The following is a 26,803-nucleotide window of genomic DNA, read 5'->3' as shown; positions in this document are numbered from 1 at the left end:
TTCCATCATTCTATCCACTCCCTCCAGGCCTTACCCCCCGCCGAATTTTCTTAGTATCATATGATCTACATTGAATGCTATGACTACATTCTTCTCCCTTCCTCCCTTCATTTGTCTCCTCACTACCCCTTAGTAAGCCATTTATTTCCATGCCAAGGAAGGATGAATTTTTAACACTTGTGATAGCATGGCTTTGCCAGTCTAAGTTACCAATACTTAACCATAATTGACAAATAACCAGATCTTCTACCATCTCAATAATGTAGTTTATAAGTTACATTTCATAATTGTTAATTATGTATATTAAATATTTTAAAAGTTGGGTTTTTAAAGTTTCTCTTACTTACTACTTCTACAAGCCCTGTTTTTTAAATAAATAAAATGTGTAAATTAACTTGGAAAATGTGTTTTCTGAAACAAAATATTTTGTTTTGTCAAATTCTTGAAGACATTCAATTAGAGAGGAAGATGGCACCGCCACAGTAGGGAGGCACCGCGACTCGCTCCAACTGAATAGCGAGCTGGGAACTCACCCAACACACCATCAAGAACCCAGCCAAACCAGCAGCCAGAAGCAGTGGAGAAACGCAGGAAAGCAAAAAGGAGCAAAAAAGAAGAGCCAAAAACCTACACGGAGCCGGAGAATCTACGGGGCACCCTCCCCCCACCAGCCAACCCTGGCCCAAACAGGGCCAGGCTGGGAAAGGGGACCCAACAATGGGCACACCAACTGCTGGGAGCACAGAGTACAGACAGCGGAACCCCACGGACACTAGGGAGAGTGCGAACCAAGACACATGGCAATGGCGGCAACGGGAAGTTCAGGTCCACACCAGGAAAAGACGTAAGCGGCTGGGGAACCCAGCAGTGCAGAAGGGGAGAGCCGGGGATGCCACCACGATCTTTCTACAGACCACAGCACTCCACACCCGAAGGACCACACACACACACATAATCCAGGACCAGTGAGTCCCCCATTACCCCCTCCCCCAACAGGAGACCAGCTATCAGAGACCCAAACCCTACAAAGAAACTAGATCTCCCTCCCTCCCCCTCCCCACCCCAAGAGAACAAAGAACCCCCAAATCAGACAGGAAGCTCCCATCAGGCTCTGGGAAGTCATAGGAGTTTAGCAGGGGAAGGGCAGAGCAGCACCAAGGCCGCCCAGGAGCCTGAACCGGCCCAACTGGCCCTGCCCCCTCCCCAACAGGTGCCCGGGACGGCAGGCAGTGCAAGCCCCTCCCGAGGCACCTGGGCCTCTCGGACTTTTACAACTAAAATCACAGGCGCTGGGGGGCAATACCAGCACAGCAGGGACACCTGGGACTGATTACGCACCCCTCTCACAGCGGAAGCACAGTCTAAGGGCGCTAAACCGCCCCTAGAAAGTTGATCCCACTGGGCCCCACACATACCACCCCCCACAGCGGAATCGCGGGAGGGCGCAAGCACAACCCAACAAACCGGGGCTCACTCTGGTAGGCGTACCCCGCTCAGGTGGACGGGGCCACAGTGGCAGGGCCCATTGTAGTGGGCGCACAGCACACAGGTGGGTGAGCCTACTCTGCGCCTACTCTGGTAGGCGTACCCCGCTCAGGTGGGCAGGGCCACAGCGGCAGCGCCCACTCTGGTAGACGTGCCCGCACAGGCGGGCAGAGCTCTCCAGCGGCCATGCCCACTCAGTTTGGCCCATTTCGCACAAGTGGGTGGGCCGCACCTCAACAACACCGGCCCCGGAGCGGTCCACACAGGAAGACGAACTGCCTGAGAGGTGAGCTTCTCTGACCAAGATTCAGAGTGGAAAAAAGAACCAAAGAAGAGATAAGCCTCCACGCCATGCTGAACCAGCGACCAGCAAACCCCCAACAGGGGCACGCTAGGATCAGCACAACACAGCAGCAGGACACTGTCCTGCAGAGAAAGACACAGAATCTACCAGCCCCCAAGTGGAGGGAGAGTGACCACCTCAGCAACAACCGAGAAGGTCACGCTCACCCACTGGAAAGCAAGGTTCAACAGCCAAACCCAAACCCAGAGCCAGGACACCAGGACACAAGGCTCCCACTGACGGACCAGCGGGAACCAGCACAAAACCAAACCAGGGAAGCCACCCACAGAACTCCTGATGTGCAAATCACAAAGAAATATAACACAGTTCATCAAAGGGCAAGCCAACTCGCCAGCTCCAAAAAGCAGCACGACTGAAGAGGAGATGGAGAATAAAAAAGCAAATGAGGCCATGTTAACACAAATGATGGAAAGCATCAGAAATGAAATCAGAAAACAATTCCAGGAGTTTAGAGTGGAAGTCTTGAAGGACATCCAGGAAGCCAAGATAGAAATGGAAGCAAAAATGGATACAGTGCAAACCTCCGTTAAAGAAGACCTTAACATCATGAGAAGTGAAATGCATGAAAAAATAGATTTAAAATACAACTCTTTAAAGGAAGAAATTTCCACAATTAGAGCTAATCTGACAACCATAAATAGCTCTCTGACATCCATAAACTCCGCAATTGAATCCACAGCACAAAGAATTGACCATATGGAATCCAGAATCAGTCTCTTGGATGATGAAGCAGCCGACAACAACCAGAAAATTACCACACTCCAAGAAACGGTGAAGCTTCAGGGCAGACTAATCCAGGAACTAATGGACAAAGACAAGAGATATAATCTGTGCATAATTGGAATAGAAGAAGGAGCCGAATACCAGAGCAGAGGGCTTCTCATATTTTCAATAAAGTTATTGCAGAAAACTTCCCCAATCTCACAAGGGACCCCATCCAGGTAACTGAAGCCTATAGGACACCTGGCAGGCCAGACACCAGAAAAGACACACCAAGGCACATAATTTTCAAGACTTCAGATCTCAAGAATAAAGAGCAAATTCTAAATGAAGCCAACGTGAAGAAAGAAATTTTCTACAATGGGAAGAGGATCCGAATAACAGCAGACCTCTCCACACAAACCTACCAAGCGCGAAGTGAGTGGAAGAACACCATCCAAGTACTACAGGCCAACAATATGCAACCTAGGATCAAATATCCAGCGAAATTGGAGTTCACATTCGAAGGGAAAACCAGATCTTTCCACACCAAAGAGGAGCTAAAGGAGTATGTGAATAGAAAACCAGCCATACAGCGAATTCTAAGAGGGGAACCCCACCCAACAGAGATTGTACAGGACACACAGACAGAAACAGAAAGAAACTGCAATAGCCAGAGCCCAACAGAAAGAACAACTCACTAAAGACAAGAAAAAAAAGAGGACAAAACAGCCCAACAAGAAAATGGAAGGAGAAAAAAAACTCTTATCCTTGATCTCTTTGAATATAAATGGTATAAACACTCCGATAAAGAGGAGAAGACTGGCAGAATGGATCCGCAAAAAAAAGTTGGCATCTGTTGTCTACAAGAGACCCACCTTACAGCAAGGGACAAAAACAGGCTCCGAATGAAAGGATGGAGCAAGATATACCAAGCAAACGCACCTACCAAAACGGCAGGTGTAGCCATCCTGATCTCAGACAAGCTGGACTTTTCATTAAAATCAACTCAAAAAGGCAAAGAAGGACACTACATTTTAATACAAGGAAAAATCCAGAATCAAGACATCATGGTGATAAATGTATACTCACCAAACAAAAGAGGCCCTACACATGTCAAGCAAGTTCTCACAGAATTACAGAACAAGATAGATGAAACACAATCATAGTGGGAGACTTTAGTACCTCACTCTCTCCAAGAACTAGGAATTGGAACTAGGGCTGTGGTTCAAGTGGTTCATGAGTTTAGTCAGAGTGCCCAGGCCTTCAGTTCTAGTCCAGAATGCCCTCTCCAAATAGTAAATTAATAATAGAAGTAGTAGTATTAGTAGTATGTTTCAGATTTTTAAATTGACAGGCTAATGATTAGGAACTGCAGCAATAAACAGTCATTACCAAATGGGTAGCTTATTTAAGCTTCTTTGACTGGATTTCACATATGATTAAATTTTCCAGGTGCTAATACAATTTCCATTTTCCAAATGGTTCAGACCAATGGAACAGAAGGAAGTGCATTCCTCCTGGTGGGATTTTCTGAGAATCCTCATCTGCAGCTCTTACAAGATTTCCTGTTCTTGGTCATGTACCTTTTGGCCTTCATAAGGGCTACTTCACCATCATCACCATCACAACACTGGATGAGCAGCTCCAGTCTCCCATGTATTACTTCCTGAAGCAACTTTCCCTTCTGGATGCCTCCTTCATCTCTGTCACCGTCCCCCAGTCCATTGACAATTCCCTCACAGGCAACGGCTATATTTCCTATGCTCAGTGCATGCTCCAGGTTTTCTTCTTCACGTCTTTGTGCTGGGCTGAGTTGGCCATTCTCACCGTGATGTCTTATGACCGCTATGTAGCCATTTGCTTCCCACTGCACTATGAGCTCCTCATGGATCCCATAAAGTGTAAGAGAGCTGTGTCAGCTGTATGGGTAAGTGGAGGCATCACAGGAACTTTGTATATGGCTGTCACATTGTCTCTCACATTCTGTAAAGCCAAAGTAAATCACCAATTCTTCTGTGAAGTCCCTCAAATTGTGAAGCTCTCCTGCTCCAATGATTACCCTGCTGTCGATAGAGTACATATTGTCACATTGGGGCAGCCTTTGCCTGTTTCATCTCCATTGCCTTCTCCTACATCCACATATTCTCCACAGTTCTAAGAATCCCCTCCTCTAAAGGCCAATCTAAGGTCTTCTCCACCTGCCTGCCACACCTCTTCGTTGTCTCATTTTTCCTCTCCTCAGGCATGTGGGCATATCTCAAATGAACTTCATTCTCTTCAACTGCTTTAGATCTTTTGCTATCTATCTTTTACACAGTAATTCCTCCAACACTCAACCCTGTTATCTATAGTCTGAGAAATGAGACCATGCAGAGAGCTTTCCAGAAGTTAATGTTGGATAGAAAGTTCACTGAGAAAAGCATGGTTTTTCAATGCCATTGATAGATCTCCAATATTATGTATCTGGAAATTTTTATTAACAGAATTCCTTTGATACGTTGTTTCAGTACAAAGCAACCAAGGTGCATTGTGTTGGTAAAGTCCTTTGTTGAATGGCAAATCCTAAGTAAAATTACTTAGAAATAATATAATTATATTTTACAAAAGCAACATTTTTAGTATAAACTGTCTCTTCCTAATGCAGTTGTGTTCATCTCTTGGGTAAGAGGTAGTTTTCTTTAATAATGAATATAAGTTTGAAATTTGTGGCAAGAAACATTGTCCAGCCTAGTTTACAAGACATAAGCACAAATGACTATTTATCATATATTTTATCCACTCATTATTAACTATTTAACCCATCTATAATGACCCATATATGTATGTTTCTTTTTTGAATAGTGTACCAATGATAGCTTTTTATACAATTTTTATTGTGCAAATTCTATGACTTGAACTCATAGTCTGGACACTGTCCCTGAATTCCTTTACTCAAGGCTAGTGCTCTATCACTTTGAGCCTCAGCACTACCTCTGGTTTTCTGGTGGTTAATTGGAGATAAGCGTTTCATGGACTTCTTTGCCTTTGCTGCCTTTGAACTGCATTCCTCACATCTCAGGCTGCTGAGCAGCTAAGATCTCAGGATTAAATCACTGGCACTAGCTCCACTCAATTTTTGAACTACTGATTTCATTGATCTGTTGTTTCATTGAGCCAACTGAATTAGATAATAAAAATATTAAGTCTAATGCAGGTTTATTTAGTTTTTAATTTGTGTTGTATATTTTGTGTATGGTGTGTGTGTATGTGTGTGTGTGTGTGTTACTGAAGTTTAACCTCAGAGATCCGCACTTGCTAGAAATGCTCTCCAGCATGAACTGTGCCCCCAGATGGATTTTCTTTTGTTAAATTTACAACAGGGTCTTCCATTGTGAGTTAACCTCAGACTATGATCCCCCTACTATACCTCATATATAATTAGGATGTCAATAGCACACTGTCACATCCATGTTGAAATGGAAATGTTGCCACTAGCTTTTACAAGGCTATCCTTAAACCATGATAAATTGTTCTTTACCTCCCAAGTAACTAGAATTGCCAGGTTATGCCTCCATGACTAGGTCTATTTGTATTTTTTTCTTATTAAATAATCAATGTTGTTGATTCTTGCATGATTTATGTAGCAGGCCAATCTCTGGTCCATAAAGTAATTTTATTGTCTTCTGTTAATCTCAATAATTCAATTTGATGAACTGAACAACTCATGGCAGGGGGGGGGGGGGAGGGAAAGGGGGAGGGGGGAGGGAGGAATGAGGGACAAGGTAACAAACAGTACAAGAAATATATTCAATGCCTAATGTATGGAACTGTAACCTCTCTGTAATTCAGTTTTATAATAAAAAAAATATATATATATAATTCAATTTGAATGTCTTCACTCATTTTAGTAAATATCAGATGATTCCTTGAGATCAATAATCACTCAAAATGTGTATGTAAGTGGAAAGCTGAAAGGGATTAACTAAAGGAATTTCTGGATAAGTAAATGAGCTGAAGAAAAAGAAAGGACTAAGCACATACTGAGGTGGGTGCCTCCTGAGAATGTGTAACCCATAATACAGACCCATTGTGTATTCTATTTATATTGGAATCTTACTGGATTATATCAATTAGTATTTATAAACATTTGCCACCTGGCACTGGTGGCTCATACCTATAGTCCTAGCTACTCAGGAGGCTGAAAAGAATGCATTACCAACAAGGGTAGTAAAATCGTTAGCGAGGCTCTTATTGCAAATTAATCAGGAGGTAACAAGTTGAACAAGAAATGTACTCACTGCCTTACATATGAAAGTGTACTCAGTACTTCACTTTGACAACAAAGGAAAAAATGGGGGGGGGGAAGCTGGAAGTGGAGGTATGACTGAAGTGTTATCAGGAAAAAATTAAATCTGGCCATACTTTCAGAGTTTATTTTGTTCAAACTTTGCTGTGCTTTTGATCCACTTGCATTGAAAATGTTGTATATTTACACAATTATGCACTGACAGCGTTAATTCTTTCTTTTGCTTGAAATGATTTTTGTCTTTTGCAGTCCTGGGCCTTGGACCCATGGCCTGAGCACTGTCCCCGGATTCTTTTTGTTCAAGGATAGAACTCTACCTCTTGAGCCACAGCACCACTCCGGCTATTCTGTTTATGTGGTGCTGAGGAATCAAACCCAGGACTTCAAGTATGATAGCGAAGCACACTACTGCTAAGCCACATTCCCAGCCCACTGAAATGAAATTTTTATAGTACAATGAATGTTTAAAACTTTTATCCTATGAGAAACATTTTAAATCTCCTCTATGGTTCTTATATTTTGCTATCAATACCTTCTGCTATTATCATATCTCAATACTTCATTCACATATTTAGAAGTTTCTTATTTTGTTTATTTTGTTTCCCTAGTTTAAATTACCACTATGGCTTGTCACTACCTAAATCAAGTGTTTCTTGTGCAATTATTTAACAGTATTTTGTCATCATCAAAGTACCAAATAGGTCCAGCTCATAATTTGATTTTTAAAATATACATATTTGTGGTTAAATTTTCTATTTTAATGACAATCTCTATGCAGTTAAAATATCCCTAGATTTAGTAACTATTCCTTACTTTAAGTCATTTCTAGTTTTTTCAATATTTTATAAAGTGGTCTAATGTAATTCAATGAAACCTACTGAATAATAGTAGGGCAAGTAATAGGTAGTGGAAACTAGAAAGTAATAAAGAGGGGTAATATTATTAAAGTACAAGGTGTGAGTATGTGAGATACTGTTGGGGTCAGCTGTGCCTTTAAGAAGCTACAGCTGGCTTGGCCTGTCCCCTCGCCTTCCATCTCTAACAGGAAGAGAAACCCCTGCTCCTGGGGCGAGCACATGTGCAATGGCGGAGGATAATCCAGAAACCCAATCCTTGGGGGGCTGGGCCTCTGCCCACAAGGCGTCCCCTGACATCACTTGATGTACAGCTCTCGTGGCCAATCTGTTCTCCCTTTCCTGTGCCTGCCTTTGGGGTATATCTTTGTGGCTTCTCATCTGAATAAATTAGAATAGACCCCACGTGCTCGTGTCGTTCCTTGGGCTGGCGAGTATGGGGGTCTTGCGACCACACGCGGCCCGAGGCTAGACGGGGATCCCGCTCCCGCATTCAATCCCTACCGGCCGCGGGGGGGGGGGGGGATGTGAGAGAGTGAGTATGGATCCCCAGCAGAAGAGATAGATAAGCCCAGGACCCTCCCCACGTGGATGGGGAGGGATAGAGCGAAGCCCGGCAATTTAAAGCCCGACAATTGGCGACCCAAATGTGGCGGCACACAGAGCCCACTCGAGAAAGCTGTGGCTTTTGGTAGCCCTCAGGAAAATGGAGAGAGAATTCTCCGGGACGTGTTGGGTCCCCACCGAAAGAGAGAAGAAAGGTGGGGCAAAACCAATCCGTGTCCAAGAGACTGGATCAAACTTTTTGCATGGGCAAAGGGCAGAGAGACACCAGCGGTGCAGCGCGCAGCCCTGATGCGTCCCAGGTCACCAGACGGCAGCCACAGCTGCACCCTTGGGGTCTGGGACAAGCGGCGTGAATTCCGTGCCCGCTGCAGAGAGATTGCGGCCCCAACAGGGTTGAGACATGGTGAGCATAGAGACTCGCGGGCCGTCCAGAGCAACTTGCCCCCACAACGGCGCCTGCTTTTCTCCCCAGTTCTGGGGGCTGCCAAGAACAGAGCGGCGGCGATGCAAGGGGTGGGCCCCAGCAGCTGTGGGTGGCGCCGAGCTTAGCGTGAGAATCTTAGGGCCTCCGAGCGTGGTGGCGTGGCAGAGGTTCCTGAGCACCGAGCTGGCGGCTTGGTGCACACACCCAGATAGCAAGAGCACAGCAGCGTCCGGGGGCTCAGAGCTGTGGAAGCTCTCTCAAAGCTGGCCTCATACCCACTGGATTGGATTATATGGCCGTCGAAAAGAGACAGGATCTTAGATTTCTGTTATTAGTGCTTACTAGGGTTGATCTTCTCCCTGCCCCCACCCTTGCTGGTGGACCCACAGAGGCTTTTGGGGCAGAAGCTGCTTTAGGCTCCCTCCCCCCCACCCCGCCCCTCAGGTCTGGGAAGGCCAGATAATCTGCTTTAAAGGAGACAAAAAGGGGTTCTTAGTTTTTTGTCAATGTTCGCCAGTGGGAGACTCATAATTCTGAGTTTGCGGACTAAATTCCAAACTTGGTTAACAGACAAAGAAGATTCAAGTTTTCCCGCCTGCAGCTGGCCGGGGACTCAGACTAACAGACCTCCCTCCAGACCTGCAGCTGGGCGGGGCCAGAGCCTCCTGCATCTGTGAAAAAAAACACCCTGCTGTGCCGCTGCACACGTTTCTCTCTGTTAAACTCGCAACTGGCCATTCCATTCTCCTGGTAATGATAAGAACTTTTGCCAGCAACACTGGACGGTGCCAGGCTAGGCTGACCAGGGGCCCTTGACCACCTCACCCCCTTAAAGCAGGAAGTAGCTCCAGTAGAAAGACCGCCGCCCTTATTCCCAACCCAGCCTGGTAAATAAAAATTGAAAAAAAAAGGGAGAGAGAGGGGAAGTAGCCCTCACGATTAGTAAGGATAGCTATGCTTATATTAAATATCTTAAGAAAATATCTTAAGAAATTTTAAATCTTCCCAAAACAGTGGGAAAGAGCCTTATAAATGCTTTTACAGATTGGAAAACTAAAAACCCAGAGCACTTGCTCTGGAGAAATGTCTCTTCTTGTTCTCTTCAGGAAAACAAGGAACACACTGGATTCTTCTGCTCATCTAAGAGAATACAGAAAACCTGCCTGCATGCAACAGTGGTAGCGGTAAAAAAGCAGCCAGCTTCCCTTCCCTGTTTGTTTGCTTTCTAAACTCTTTCTTGAGCGTTTCTTGAGGTGCAATATTTAGCTGTGGCAGTGTCGCTTGCAGTTTTGTACAAAAAATTAAAGAAATTTGCACCATGTTTCTTCCACTCCTCTCCCCCTACTGTTTGATTTAGGAGAGGTCCCGTTACAGGGAAATAGGAGCTAAGGGTTTAACCCCCAACTTCAATGTTTCATGATAAAAAATGTTTTAAATAAAGTAAGCGCAAAGGTTTAGCACCTTCGCTTCACTGTTTATATATAAAAAGAAATGTTTTACTAATCACTTGTGTTTAAGTAATCAGCTACTGTGAACTACCAGAGATGCCAGAGCTCCAGCCTACTTCTACCTCACCACCAAAAGAGGGTTGATGTCTGAACCTTATTGCACATGGTGCAGAAACCAGCTGAGGACTCCAGCTTCTCTGGACAAAGCCAGATGGACGGCTACCTTACCTACCCCTTCCCTTTGTGGAAGAGGCCCCATATATATATATATATATATATATATATATATATATATATATATATATATATATATATGTCTTATGTCAGCATTTGCCTTATGCCTACATGTGCTATATGTTTACAACAACCCCTGATAATTTAAACAAACAAAAAAATGAGTAGCAGATGTTGGGGTCAACTGTGCCTTTAAGAAGCCACAGCTGGCTTGGCCTGTCCCCTCCCCTTCCATCTTTAACAGGAAGAGAAGCCCCTGCTCCTGGGGCGAGCACGTGTGCAATGGCGGAGGGTACCCCAGAAACCCAATCCTTGGGGGGCTGGGCCTCCGCCCACAAGGCGTCCCCTGACATCACTGGATGGACAGTTCTCGTGGCCAATCTGTCCTCCCTTTAGTGTGCCCGCCTTTGGGGTATATCTTTGTGGTTTCTCATCTGAATAAATTAGAATCGTCCCAGAGACGTCTTTGAGACCCCACGCACTCATGTCGTTCCTTGGGCTGGCGAGTATGGGGGTCTCGTGACCACACGTGGCCGGAGGCTAATCCAGGACCCCGCTCCCGCATTCAATCCCTACCTGCCGGGGGGACGTGAAAGAGTGAGTATGGATCCCCAGCAGAAGAGATAGATAAGCCCAGGACCCTCCCCACGTGGATGGGGAGGGATAGAGTGAAGCCCGGCAATTTAAAGCCCAACAAGATACTATGGTAAAAGCCCTTTGAGAACTTAAGATGAAATAATGAATAATATCTTACAAATGAATGATATGAATAGAAGACAGGTCTTTCTTAGGCTGAGCAAAATTGGGAAGGAAAGGTGATGGAAGTGGAAAAAAGTAAGAAGGTGAATATGGTGCTAGTACTTTCTGTACATGTCTAGAAGAGTGAAATCTGTTGCAACTGCTTTGTGAAAGAGGAAAAGGGGGGGAGAAAACAGATCAAGAACGTAGTAAGCATGTATAGATATGTCACAATGAAAACCCTCTGTACTACTAATATGTGATAATAAAATATTTTAAGGAACCATTTTTAAATATTTAGTGAAAATCAATATTTAACTTAGAAAATTTTTTGTTTGTCTGATGTTGGCAGTACTGAGGTTTAAACTCTTAACTTTGTGCTTTTCAAGCAGACAATAAACTCCTGGAGACAGTCCCTCAGCATATTTTGCTTTGGTTGTTTTTGAGATAGGTCTCAATGAGTTGTTTGTTTTTCAGTTTCTACTGGAGCTTTACTCGGGCCTCATGGTCGAAATTGCTAAGCTTTATATTTTTTTTACATATTTATTTATTCTCAAAGTAATATACAGGGCGGTTACAGTTTCATACATAAGGCAGTGAGTACATTTATTATCAAAATCGTTACTTCCTCCCTCATTTTTCCCTCCTCCCCCCTCCCCAGTTTCCTCGCTCCACCCTATGAGTGGTATAGTTGGATTATAGCATATTGTTTTGTAAGTATTCCTGTTGCATTGATTCACCTATTACCCTTGTGTCTCCATTTTGATGTTCCTCTTCCCTTCCCTAGTTCCAATAAACATGTACAACACCCAGGATACAGAAATCAGTAACAGTGACATCAGGGGTAAAACCCAGGGGAACAAAAAGATAAACAAAAGTGACATAATTTCCAATGGTACATTGAAAATAACAAAGACAATGGGAAATCACTCATTTCTATAACTTGGAGCTCATTTCACTTAGCATCATCCTATGTGTTCATATGCACATAGTTATTGAACTATTGTGATCTTCTGTTAGGATTATCATAGACATGTACTATTACCAATGAGGAAAACCATACAGTCTATGTTTCTTTGGGTCTGGCTCAGTTCACTTAGTATATTTTATCTGCCCAGAAGGTTGAGACATGAGCTCACAGTTAGAAGCCAACCTAGAGGGACAAATTGGTGACTCAAATCTCCAGTTCACCTGAAGAAATCAGGCACTGAATCAGGGCATATCAAGGCTAGCTTATAAATGTCATGTCATATTGCCCCATTCATAAGGAAATGGAAGGACATGGAAAAAATTATACTAAGTGAAGTGACCTAGACCCAAAGAAACATGGACTCTATGGTCTCCCTGATAGGGAATAATTAGCACAGGTTTAGGCTAGTCACAGCAGAGGAACACAAGAGACCAATAGCTACACCCTTATGAACACATAAGATGATGCTAAGTGAAATGAATTCCAAAAGACTGTTATAAAAGACTGTTATATCACTGTTGTAATTACTTTCAACATGCGATGTGAAACCATTGCTTCTATTATTGATGACCCTCTTGTATCCCCTTCCTGTGGTTGTACCTGCACTATCTCTGTATCTTATCTGAGTACATTGGAAACCGTGTATACTGGCATTAGAACTAGGAAACTGAAAGGGAATACCAAAATCGAGAGACACGGTAAAAAGACAAACAACTACAAAAACAATACTTGCAAAACTGTATGGTGTAAATGAACTGAACAACTCATGGGGGGGAGGAAAAGAAGGAGGGGGAGTGAGTGGGGAATGAGGAAGGAGGTAACAAACAGTACAAGAAATGTATCCAATGCCTAACGTATGAAACTGTAACCTTTCTGTACATCACTTTAATAATAAAATTTGTAAATTAAATATATATAAATGTCATATCTCAACCTTCTGGGTAGATAAAATTGTAGTCATGAGCAATCAGTGACTATCTCAATGAATTTTTGCTCCCCAGATCAGTGGTTTTATAATTCAAAAATATTAAAACTGTATTCAAAGAATATATTCAAAATGTATTCAAAAATATTTCAAACTCAACAAATATTTTGTTGTTGTTGTTGTTGTTGTTTTGCCAGTCCTGGGCCTTGGACTCAGGGCCTGAGCACTGTCCCTGGCTTCTTTTTGCTCAAGGCTAGCACTCTGCCACTTGAGCCACAGCGCCACTTCTGGCCGTTTTCTGTATATGTGGTGCTGGGGAATCGAACCCAGGGCCTCGTGTATACAAGGCAAGCACTCTTGCCACTAGGCCATATCCCCAGCTCCTCAACAAATATTTTGAATAATAAAGATGTCAACTTTAATAAAAAAATTTTCATTGATCTTCACCTCTCTGTAATGTATTGTTTCCCTAAACAAATCAATCTTCATTTATTCCATAGTAATGTACGTGTTCTCCTACATGTTTGCAGGAACGTTTATTATTGAGCATTTCACACATAGCTCTGAATACACCTGGAATCATTTGAATGAATAGTAGGAGGGAGAGTACAAGATCCATACTGAAGAACTCTTCAGTAATTCCACAACTTTTCACTGAAAGACCATAAGGACAGGAAACTAGAGTGTAATAAAGGGGGTAGGCAATATTATTAAAGTACAAGGTATGAATATATGGGATACTATGGTAAAATGCCTTTGAGGCTTAACATGAAATAATGAAGAATATCTTACAAATGACTCATATGAATAAAAGACAGGTCTTTCTTAAGCTGAGCATATCGGGAAGTAAAGGTGATGGAGGTAGAAAAAAGAAGGAAAGCGAATATGGTACTAGTACTTTGTGTACATGTCTAGAAGAGTGAAATCTGTTGCAAATGCTTTGTGAAGGAGGAGAAGGGGAGGAGAAAACTGATCAAGAACATAGTAAGCATGTATGAGAAATGTCACAATGAAAACCCACTACTAATATGGACTAATAAAATATTTTAAGGAACCGTTTTAAAATATTTAGTGGAAAATCAATATGTACCTTACAAAAATGTTTTGTTTGTTTAATGTTGGCAGTACTGAGGATTAAACTCTTAAATTTGTGCTTTTCAGATAGACAATATACTCCTGGATATAGGCCCTCAGCATATTTGGCTCTGGTTATTTTTGATATAGATCTCAATGTGTTAAATAGCTACAAGATACAATTTTAACTCTCGATCTCTTTCTCTTGCTTTGTTGGACTCTCTCTACTTCCCCTGCACTTGGGGGGAAAGGGGCTTGTCCGCCCCTTCCTGGGTGGTCCTTTATCGCTCTCATGTGGAAGCAATGGCCACACCTATCCCTCGGTAGCGTGTGGTCGCAGGATGTCCCAAACCCGCCAAGGAAGACACCTCTAGGGCTTCTGTTTATTCAAATGAGGAGCCGCCCAGATATACCCCCGAGGGCGGGCACAAGAGAGGGATTGCAGATTGGTCACAGAGGGCTGTCCATCAAGTGATGTCAGGGGACCTCCTTTAGGGGCGGAGGCCTAGACCCCCAAGGATGGGCCCCTGGGGTACCCCTCCATTGTACACATGCTCGCCCCAGGAGCAGGGCTTCTCTTCCTGTTAAAGGCAGGAAGGAGAGGGGCAGGCCAAGGTCAGCTGTTGTTGTCCACCACCCAGTGAGGGATGATGGAACTGCACTAGATGGAAGTTGAAGCCTTATTTTCCGAAGCCCTAGAAGTTTTCTCCAGGGGCCCACACATCCATGTCGTTCTTGGCGGTTTTGGGCACCCTGCGACCACATGCCACCGAGGCTACCTGTGGCCATCGCTCCCACGTGAGAGCGCTAAAGGACCACCCAGGAAGGGGTGGATAAGCCCCTTCCCCCCAAGCGGAGGGGAAATAGAGAGAGCGAGCCCAACAAGCTGTGGCCCCTTAAAGGCACAGGTGACCCAACATTGCTTTTTTCCTTTATTTAACATCTTTATTTATTTATTCTCAAAGTATGTACAGAGGGGTTACATTTTCATACATAAGGCAGTGAGTACATTAATTAGCAAAACTGTTACCTCCTCCACTCATTTTTTCCTCCTTACCCCCTTCCAATTTACCTCCCTCCACCCCATGAGTTTTATAGTTGGATTACAGCATATTGCTTTGTAAGTATTCCTGCTGCATTGGTTCACCTTTTACTCTCTTTTTTTTTTTTTTTCTGTCAGTCATGGGGCTTGAACACTGTGAAGTGCCAGACTTTGAATGAAGTGCCAAACTTTGAAGTCAGGCCCCACTTTACCACGCAAACCCCACTTTAACATGTGAACCTGAGATAAGCAGGCCCTATGAGCAGACCCAGGGCAAGCTTATTAGGGCCCAGCCGGTCAAGAACTCTAACCGCTGGGAACTCTATTCCCGCTGGGAATGCTTAACTCTAACCACCCCTAGAATGCCTCGAGCCCTATGCCTCGAGCCCTGAGCCAATCAGATTTGTACCTATGTCCTAATCTTGCTTGCTTGAACACCTGATTGCTGTAACTTTGTTTTTGCCTTTATAAACCCTGTGTAATTGCAGCTCGGGGCTTCCTCCTAACTTCTGCTGTGTCAGTGGGTAGGACGTGGCCCGAGTTGCAGCTCGCTTGAATAAAGCCTTGCCTTGCTTTTGCATTTCGGAACGTCTGAGTCTCAGTGGCTTTCTTAGTGGTCGTCTCGCAACTTGGCACAATATTTGGGGGCTCGTCCAGGATCGCCCCAGAGACCCCCGAGACCCCAGACTCCAAAGGTAAGGAAACAGCGCTGTTCATTTGTCTTGTCCTGTAATTTATCTGTCTGTTTGTCTGTTTTGCTTTTGCTTATTTCTTAAAGGGGTTCTTGAAGGGGTTGTCGAAGCAGACGCACTTACTTGGAAATCCAGGGAGACTGGGGGATGCCCCAGACTCTCCACCCCTGATACTTGGGTCCACTTATGTCCACTCCTCCTGCACCCTTGCAGGAGGTTGTGGGCCAATTTAGGTCTGCTCCTGCTGCTTCTAGCTTGCAGGAGGAGGCTTGTGGGCCAACCTAGGAGATCTCCAACTCATAGCTTTTCTTATTCTCATGCCTGTGTGTTGTATTGTTTGTTTTTTTGTAGCCTTTTGAACTAAACATCTGATCAGAGCTATTGGTAACGTTCTATCTTGGGAACCTCCATCTGGCCCTCTAGATTTGACCCTAGCTCACTGAAGGGAGGTCAAGGAGATAGCTCAGAAGCGAGGTGTGGCCCGTAAGGAGGAAAATCACCCTGTGCAAGTCAGAATGGCCCATCCTTGAGGCTAATTGGCCACCTGAGGGGAGCTTTGAATCAACACCCCTCATTTAGGCTATCTAAACCAGATTCCTTATATAGACACCTGGCGGGAACTAGTTGACAGGGACATTCCAGCTTGGGTTCGGCCTTTCTTAAAATGTTTCAGCTGTGCCCTCCACTCTGGAGGGTCCCAACCAGTCCTGGCGCTGGCAGCCCAGGGCACGGAGGCGTTGGCCCCAAGTCCTGACCCACAGCCGCTGCCAACAGGGGCAGACATGGGGCCAGCCCAAGCCACCCACAGGCAGTGGGGAGTGACCCCACCGCGCAGTGCTGTTGTCTGTGTTAGTAAGTCTAACAGTCTCTCTTGTGTCAAACCTGCATGAGACGTACAGGCGACAGCTCACAATCAGTGTGTCTGCAAAAAAAGAACTCTGGCGGGACCCCAGCCCAGCCTTCTTAAGCAGACTAAAAATGTTTTACTAAAACTATCAAGCCCTGGAAAATGAGGCCGGAGAATGCTAAAATCATTTGTTAAAGGTTTTTGTCTTAAAATTTGGGTGTTGCAGGAGTAAGATTGACAAAATACCTCTTGCCACTGGAAAATGTACAGCCGATGCTTATTCTGCGTGCTTTAAGATCTTTTGAATATGTATGTGTGTGTGCATGTGTGAGTGTGAACATGTTCAAGACTGTTAGTATGATGTAAAATTGAGTGAGTTTAAGTTTAAATTCAAATGGTCAAGTTTGGGCATTACCAAATGCTTTAAAGGATTATTGCATTGTTTTAAAGAGGAACTATAGTTAAAAAATGCTTAATTAAAAAAATTGGCGCTGAGTGTCAGAAATTTGGATGTAAAGGTTTATCACTGTTAAAAAAAAAATGCTTGGATTTCTCAGTTCAAAGACCAATAGGAAAAGACAGGAAAAGCCTGGGATGGGCCTGTGTGCCTATCCACAGGAGTGAGGGGTGATCTGGCAAAGGTGCAGCTTAGCCAGCCCACGTGGTGGGACAGCCATAAGGGGGTGTCCATTCATGGTGGAAGAGGACAAGGCGGCACCAAGACAGTTCATCAAGCTCTGAGGAGTAGAATGGAGATGGGCCAATGGAGGCCTTTCTTTTGTCTTTGTTTTCAGGTGAACATTGGAAACCTTGTGGCAAAAATGAATGATTTGACTGTAATTTCTAAAACTGCCCCTTGAGAGGTACTAAGAATTAGAAAAGTTTTTTAAATAGTTGAAGTTAATCTGATGCGATTTGATTCCTGTGCTATTTTTGTAATTAGGATTTTAAAGGATATATATTAAACTAATGGGGATAGAAGTAAACTCTCATTAACTCTATGTATGTAGGAAGAAATGGCAAAATGGGCCAATGTTTTGCACTAATATATTGGAAAGCTGAATGGATAAGTATTTCTAATTCTGTAATTGTAATTCTTGCATTAAGGAAAAATTCAAAGGTCTTCATGCCATGTGGTAAGCTTCAGAGTTTTTCCAATGCAGATAAAACCTAAAGCATTATGTTAGTGTTAAAAAGGCTTTGGAAGTCAAGAATACATTTCTAGATAAGAAATTTGGAAGTAAAATTGTCCTAATTGCAAAGTGAGAAAAGGAGAATTGTGGCTACCAAAATGTTTAATTGCCATTCCAGCTTCTTTGTAGGTTTTTTGTAACAGTTTCCAGCAGACCTACAGAGAAGCACAGGTGATTTCTACAAGTTTGTCAAGATCTAATACTGGCCCTTAATAAGTTCCAGGTAAGCGCATGCTTAAAAACTACTTCTGTGTGGACCACCTTGTTGCTTTTAATTGGAGTAAAGTGGCCTCTTGTAAGACTCACTAACCTGAAATCTGCGGTTTGAAGCCAGCCCAGGCAGAGAAAGGTCCCTGTGAGAGACTTGTCTCCACTCAGCCAGCAGAGTGCTAGGAACGAAGTTGTGTGGAGCTCAAAGTTGTAGGGTGCTAGCCTTGAGCTGGAGAGCTGGGGGACAGTGCTCATGCCCTGAGTCCAAGTCCAGTGGAAAGTCACTCCTCCTGGGACAAAAGTGATGGAGCATCCAGAGGCAGTAAGCCACTGCTTGGATGGCAGAGATGGTGTCAGATCCTAAAGTCATTCCTGTTTGGCCTTTCAAAAGTTAATCAAAGCCAGGAAATCCTAGAAGAATAGTTCATAAGCATGCCTCTCCAATGCCCATGTCTGTCTACTGGGCAGGAACTTGCCAGTCATCTGTGATAGTGGTTAGTAAGGGTAAGTTTGTCAAATGAGAGGATGGTTTAAAATCTCAACCCCCTGCATCTACTCAAAGCTCTGCCTGGCAGTGAGAATTTTAAGCTGATACATCTGTTCAGGAAAGAAAGCTTGTAGACCTGAGATTGTGTCCTTATTGAGATCTGTTAAAGGCCTGCAAAGGTCATCAGAGATCAGTTCCCCAGCCAGTCAGGAAAAAGCTTTTACAAACTAGAATGTTAAAAGGCACAAATTTGTAAACCTGAAGTCACCTATCTGGGCTTCATATTAAGAGAGGGCAAGCATTGGCTGTCAGATGCATGTAAAGAGACTGTGCTGAAAATCCCTATGCCTAAATCAGCCAGACAAGTCAGAGTTCCTGGGAACAGCAACAGCAGGCTTTTGCCTGCTGAGGATATCTGGGTTTGCTGAGATGATCAAGCTTCTATATGAACAGAGGTATTGACTCTAATACACCCAGGGCAACGAGCTTTGCCCGCTGTGCCCCAGTATTCCCAAGAAGACTTGGAGTGGATGAAGAAAATTCCCATGGCCCACAAAATCCCAGACAGAGAAGGAAACAATGACTGGTGGAAAACTTGTGAAGGGAAACTTATCTTGCCACAAGGGCTGGGTAAGGGGATCCTTAAGAGAATCCACCGAGCTTCTCACATGGGAACCCAAAGAATGCAGGACTTGCTCCGACACTCCAAAGTGAAAATTAGACAAGGAGACCAACTTATTGAAGATATTGTTAAAAGTTGCAAGGCCTGTCAGCTTACCAATGCCCCCCAATCAACAAGGGATTAAAGGAGCTCGCCTCCGTGGGGATAGGCCAGGCGTGTATTGGCAAGTAGATTTCACAGAAATTAAACCTGGAAAATTTGGATACAAATATTTGCTAGTTTTTGTAGACACCTTTTCAGGATGGGTTGAAGCCTATCCAACAAAGCATGAGACTGCGAATGTAGTGGCCAAGAAGATCCTGGAAGAAATCCTACCCAGGTATGGCTTCCCATCCACCACTGGGTCAGAAAACAGACCGGCCTTCATCTCAAAAGTAAGTCAGGGAATAGCCGCTGCACTGGGGACAGATTGGAAATTGCATTGTGCTTATAGACCCCAGAGTTCAGGACAGGTAGAGAGAATGAATCAGACTCTAAAAGAGACCTTAACTAAATTGGCCTTAGAGACTGGCGCAGATGGGGTGTCACTCCTTCTTTTTGCTCTGCTTAGAGTAAGAAATTCTCTCTATCAGCTTGTCTTTACTCCTTTTGAAATAATGTATGGGTACCCCCCCCCCCGCCCATTATCCCTAGCCTTCAGACTGAATTGCTTGCTGATTTGGATGATGCTGAATTTTTGTGTAAACTTGATTATTTGCAGCTCGTGCACAAGAATATGTGACCCCAACTTAAGGCATTATATGATTCTGCTTCTGTCCCTACCCCCCATTTATTCAGACCAGGGGACTGGGTGTTCATCCGAAGGCATAACCCCAAATCCTTAGAACCACAGTGGAAGGGACCCTAGACAGCATCGCCACTTGGGTTCATTGCTTCCACGCCAGGCCAGCTGACCCCTTTGCCCTGGACGACGATTACCGTGTTGGAACATGGGAGGTCTCCAAGCACCCAACTCAGCCGCTTTGCCTTCACCTCAAGGAAAGAAAGTTAGACTGAAAGTTGTTATAATTTTATTTTGCCTTCTATTCTTGCTACCCTGGCTAATGTTGATGTTATTTTGGCAGCTCACTCCAAAGTGAGGTGACCCCTTATTTTAGCAACTAGCAGGAGTTCTGTAAAGTCCCATGCAAAAAGGCATTGGTAGTTTTGGGCTTGCTCAGGAACATGGGCATAGCCACCCAACCCTTAGAGCACACCTGAGAAGTTTAAGTAATCTTACAGTCCCTTGGTATAGTAGACTAAGGTTATAGGTTCCTGGCTAGGTAAGGTCAACGCCCCTCAGTCAGCCTGAAGAAGCTACAGAAGATGGATGATCTTCACCCATCAGCCCTCCCTTAAAACCAAGGGACCAGAGTTGTTTTGGGTTACTATTTTGGGCCCTATTGGCCCATGCCTTATCTCTATATCATCCCCTGGACAGGCAAGCCAGTGAAATGGACAGAATGGAGCCATGATTGGCTCCCAAGGTACCAAAGAAAAAAAGGGGAAATGAAGTGCCAGACTTTGAATGAAATGCCAGACTTTGAAGTCAGGCCCCACTTTACCACGCTAACCCCATTTTAACATGTAAACCTGAGATAAGCAGGCCCTGTGAGCAGACCCAGGGCAAGCTTATTAGGGCCCAGCCGGTCAAGAACTCTAACCGCTGGGAATGCTTAACTCTAACCACCCCTAGAATGCCTCGAGCCCTATTCCTCGAGCCCTGAGCCAATCAGATTTGTACCTGTGTCCTAATCTTGCTTGCTTGAACACCTGATTGCTGTAACTTTGCTTTTGACTTTATAAACCCTGTGTAATTGCAGCTCAGGGCTTAATCCTAACCTCCGCTGTGTCGGTGGGTAGGACATAGCCTGAGTTGCAGCTCGCTTGAATAAAGCCTTGCATTGCTTTTGCATTTCGGAATGTCTGAGTCTCAGTGGCCTTCTTGGTGGTTGTCTAGCGACTTGGCACAACACTCTGGACCTGAGCGCTGTCCCTGAGCTCTTCAGCTCAAGGCTGGCACTCTAACACATTGAGCAACAAAGCCACTCAACTTTTATCCTTTGCCTCTCCATTATGATGTTCCTCTTCCCTTCCCTAGTTCGAATAAACATATTTACAATACCTGGGATACAGAAAACAGTAACAGTAACATCAGGTGTAAAACACTGAGGAAAAAAACAACAAAAGAAAGTGGCAGGGAGAACTTCCAGGAAGACAGCGGAGGAGCTGCAGAGCACTAGCTGAGCTCCCTCCGACATCGCAGTTTTCTCACCCCAGAGAAACTTTTACTCCCAGAAAGTCAGCCAGAGTAAATTCTAACAGTACAGGGATTCTGGCCAGGAAGGAAAAATCGACTTTGCTAATCTGAAAACACAGATTTGAGCTGTGGGCGGCATCCTACCGCTGCGCCAGTGCCGGCGCCGGCACAGCGCCCGGCACAGCAACCCGCACTCTGCACAGCTAAAGCACACAGGGAAGACCAGAGACAAATACTCCAGATGGCGGATGAGCACCGACGACCTGAAATCGCAGAGAAAGCGTGAGTACCCCACGAAAGATATTCTCACTCATGCCCACAGAGCAGCTTCTGGAAGGCAGCCCTTCCCCCACCGCCAGAGCAAAGTGCCATCTTTGCCACTGGCATAGGGTCAGACCAGATTGGAACTAAATCGGGCCTGGGGAAAGCGAGGTCAAAGTAGCCATCTTTGAAAAGTGCAAGAGGGACCGAACAGTGAGAGCCAGCCCTGCCCAGGAGAACGCCCCCTGCCCAGGCGGGAGGCGTGTCCTGGGCTGCAGCTTAGCCAGAGGTACCTCGCCCTGCCCACCGGAATTTATAAATTTAAAGCAAAAGCGGCAAGCAGCTCCTGGGGGGATGGAAACACCAGAGGGGGGAACAAACAGTTCCTGAGAAAGTTAAAAGGTCCCATCACAGAGGAAGCCCAATTCCAAGCCCAAAATGGAGCTGCATTCCATAGCCACCTCCTCCAAGGAGGCCGCCCCGCCCAGGAGGGAGGAGCCTGCCCCAGGCAAGCAACTCTCAGCCGGGTAAAACAGGCCAGAGGCGCCCCGCCCTGCTGAGTCCACAGCCTTTTCAAAGCCAGGTGTTAAAGGCAGCGGCCCCACAGCAGACAGAGGAGCCACGGTTCCTGAGACTGCTCAAGTCCCCATCTACAGAGGATGCACAAGGCCTGCCTGCATGCTGTGCAAACCACAGAGACCCAGGATTGCACCAACAGGGGTGAAGGGTCAGAACAGAACCACCCCCTGCAAACTGAAATCAAGTCAAATCCAGCCAATCAGGAAAATAGACTGCAGACCATCTCAAGGAAACCAGAGACTGGGGAAAGACCACCCAAACAAGATGGACACCATTTTTTTTTCTTCTTTTCAAACATTTTTTAAACTTTTAAAAAAAAATTTTTTTTCACTTCTGAAACGTCATCGGTTTTTTGTTTTGTTTTGTTTTGTTTTCCAATTTCACTTGTTTGTTTTATCAAGTTTTTTTTTTCTTTTCTGTTAGTTTGGGCAGTTCCTTTTCTGGTTTTTTTCATTTTTATTTTTTTTCTTTTTTAAATAATTTTTCTCTGTTTTGTGCATCTGTCCTCCACTATTTTTACTTCATTTCTCTCTTGCGTTCTCTTTCTTTAAAAATTACTTTCCTATGAATAACACCTACACTATTTTCTGCTAACTCTCCATTGTCTATCGTTTTAACCTTGTTCTTTTTACTGATTCTACTCTTCTCCACATTTCCACGTTGCTGAAACTAAACCAAAATCACCACTGCCCCTCACCAATACATTTTACTCTATTCTTGTTACTACCTCCAACTTACCCTCCTGACTTACTGCCTGGACCTCCAGGTTCCATTGACTCCTGGTTATTGGATAGAGGGTATCCCAGCTTAATCCAAGTGAATCAAAGGGGTTCATAGAGAAAGACAGTCCTAAAAGAACTTAATATAAAAACATGAATTGCTTATAGTATTGTAACAGTAAATAAGTAACTACTGAATACAGGGCCCAGGATCGGTTGTTATATTGGAATTATATTCTTTAGGAACATCAAATCTAATTTTATAGACAGGTATACAGGGTTTCTGTATATAATTGTGAACTTGTAAGATTCATACAACAGTGCTTAGTAAGGGCTGCTTTAGGTCTTAAATGGTGCTCACAGGTGCTGGTAGACTGGCATCCCCAACCCAAATGGGCAGAAGGAACACAAGAAAGATGGCAAACAATGAAGTCTTATCCCCCAATCAAAACATGCAGGAAGCAGAGCAGTCAGTCAAAGACATAGAAGAGAACCCCCAAAATGCTCTACAAAGTCTACTGATAAACATGATAAATGAAAAGTTTGAATCTCTTCAGTCAATTATTCTAGAGCGTGAGGAGGCAAAGGAAAAATTAATGGAGAATTTCATGGCATCCACAAATAGAAAGATAAATGAACTTCAATAGTCAAATGAAAAAATAGCTAACCAGCTTAAAGATTTGAGAGACAACACTCAAAACCAAATTAATGAGGTTAATGAAGTAAAGAAGTACATACAAGACCTAAGAAATGACATGAAAATCGTCAGGAAAGACCGGTCAGAAGGAAAAGAGATTCGAAATCAAGCAGCTAGCCTACAGTCCCGGCTAACTGAAGCAGAGGATCGAATTTCAGAAGCTGAAGATTCCTTAGATTCTATGGAGAAAGATAAAAAATCAATACAAATCCAGTCCAATCAACAAAACAGATTGCTACAGGAGATTCAAGACATGATCAGGAAGCCCAATTTAAGGATAATAGGTATTGGGGAAAACTTGGAGAAAGAGGTTAATGGGATAGGCAACCTATTTAACAAAATATTAGCTGAGGGGCTGGGGATATAGCCTAGTGGCAAGAGTGCCTGCCTCGGATACATGAGGCCCTAGGTTCGATTCCCCAGCACCATATACAGAAAACGGCCAGAAGCGGCGCTGTGGCTCAAGTGGCAGAGTGCTAGCCTTGAGCGGGAAGAAGCCAGGGACAGTGCTCAGGCCCTGAGTCCAAGGCCCACGACTGGCCAAAAAAAAAAAAAAAAATTAGCTGAGAACTTCCCAAATATCCAGAAGGAAAGGCCTATACAGATACAAGAAGCATTTAGAAACCCAAACCAACCAGACCAGAATAGGACATCCCACCGACACATTGTGATCAAAACAGGATCAGTAGAGTACAAGGAAAGAATCCTTAAAGCTGTTAGGGAGAAGAAAACAATCACATATAAAGGAAAAGCAATCAGAATTACCCCAGACCTCTCAGCAGAGACCATGAAAGCAAGGAGAGCCTGGAATGAAGTATACCAAACACTAAATAAAAATAACTACCAACCAAGAATTCTGTACCCAGCCAAACTCTCATTCATAGCCGAAGGTCAAATAATAGTCTTCCACAGTAAGGAAAAACAGAAACAATATATCTCCACCAAACCAGCGTTACAGAAAATCTTCAAAGATGTACTATACAGGGAAAATAATCAAGATCCCAATACAGACAGAGAAATGAACCCTAAATAGTAAACATCAGATCAAGAAATTGGAAGAAACAGCTTTTAACAAGATAGTGATAATGAAAGGAACAAACGATCATCTCTCAATCCTAACTCTCAACATTAACGGACTTAATTCTCCAATCAAACAACATAGGCTCATAAGTTGGATCAAAAATCAAGATCCATCTTTCTGCTGCCTCCAAGAGACACATCTACCCAGCAAAAGTAAACATCATCTAAAAGTGAAAGGCTGGAATCAAATCTATCAAGCAAATGGCCCCCATAAGCAGGCGGGAGTTGCAAACCTAGTATCAGACAAAATTGACTTCAAATTAAAAAAGGTAAGAAGAGACAAAGAAGGTTACTACATACTAGTAAAGGGATCTCTCCTACAGGAAGATATAACCATCCTAAATATCTACACACCAAATGCAGGAGCACTCAACATCATCAAACCAACACTACTGACTCCAAAACACTCATAGACCCAAACACATTAATAGTTGGGGACTTGTAACACTCCACTGTCACCTCTGGACAGATCAACATGCCAAAAACTGAACAAAGAAACCACAGAATTAAATAATTGCATAGACCAACTAGACTTAACTGATATCTACAGAATATTCCACCCAGCAACAACAGAATACACATTCTTCTCAGCAGCACATGAAACATTCTCCAAAATAGATCAAATCTTAGGACACAAAGAAAATCTGTACAAATTCAGAAGTATCAAAACCATTCCCTGCATTCTCTCAGACCACAATGGAATAAAATTAGAGCTCAACTCAAACAGCCACCACAGAAAATCCTACAATTCATGGAGACTAAACAACACACTGCTGAACCATCAGTGGGTCATTGAAGAAATTAAAACAGAAATTCAAATGTTTATGGAATTCAACCAAGTTGAGGACACAAAGTACCAGCTCCTTTGGGACACAGCAAAGGCAGTACGCAGAGGAAAATTTATATCTCTGAGTACATACATCAACAAACTGGAGAAACAGCAACTCAATAATTTAAGGAAGCACCTTAATTTCTTTGAGAGAGAACTACAAGAACTACAAGAACTCCAAGTCAATAGACGGAAGCAAATAATTAAAATCAAATCAGAATTAAATCAATTGGAGACGAAAAAAACCATCGAAAGAATCAACAAAACAAAGAGTTGGTTCTTTGAAAACAACAACAAGATAGACAGACCCCTGGCAAACCTGACCAAAGAACGAACGCAGCACACTCGAATAAACAAGATCAGAGATGAAACAGGTAACATCACCACAGAAACAACCAAAATTCAGAACAAAATAAGGGACTATGTTGCAAAGCTTTATGCCAACAAATTCGAGAACTCTTCAAAATCTGGGTACTCATTGCTCACCCCTGTAATCCTATCTACTCAGGAGGCTGAGATCTGAGGATCAAAGTTCAAAGCCAGCTCAAACAGGAAAGTCAGTGAAGTCTTATGTCCCATTAACCACTAAAAAGCTAAGAGTGGGGCTGTGTTTGGCCTTCAGCACAAAAGCTCAAAACAGAAGCTCAGAGACAGAGATCAGGTCCTGAGTTCAAGCCCCAGGACTGCCACACACACACACACACACACACACACACACACACACACACACACACAGTCCCTTCCAAAGAGAGGAAAGAAAACCATGGCATTGGTGGTGGATAACTCTCAAAGTACATGGGAGGTTGAGTCAGGAGGATGGAGAGTTCAGTCCAGTCCAGAAAATAGATTTGCAAATCTGTAAATGAATATTTTTTAAACAGAAAGGGTTGGTGGTGGGGGGAGGGATGGCAGGAGAAAATGAGGAAGGTGCAACAATTTTGACAAAATATGTATTCACTACCTTACATATGTAACTCTAAACCCACTGTACACCATGTTGACAATAAAACTAAATAATAAAATAAAAAAGAAAGGATATGGTTGAAGCACAGCTTTGTTGAGGCTATTAAAATATTCTTAAGACAACTTTGGAGAGCAATGCCTCAAACATTTTCTAAACAAGAAAAAAGATTTTGCCAAAAAATTTAAAAGTAAATTGTAGAACCAGAATTCAAA

The 26,803-nt window shown here is 43.7% G+C and overlaps 1 pseudogene; it reads left to right on the top strand.

Moving 5' to 3' along the window:
• Positions 1 to 717: 717 nt before the first annotated feature.
• On the top strand, positions 718 to 8,806 carry LOC125353549 (annotated as a pseudogene).
• The last annotated feature ends 17,997 nt before the right edge of the window (positions 8,807 to 26,803 follow it).

Source organism: Perognathus longimembris, chromosome 6 (assembly GCF_023159225.1).
Source record: "Perognathus longimembris pacificus isolate PPM17 chromosome 6, ASM2315922v1, whole genome shotgun sequence".
In the NCBI taxonomy this organism is placed as follows: Eukaryota; Metazoa; Chordata; class Mammalia; order Rodentia; family Heteromyidae; genus Perognathus; species Perognathus longimembris.
Note: the sequence above shows the minus strand (reverse complement) of the source record. Positions and strands in the feature narration are given on the sequence as shown.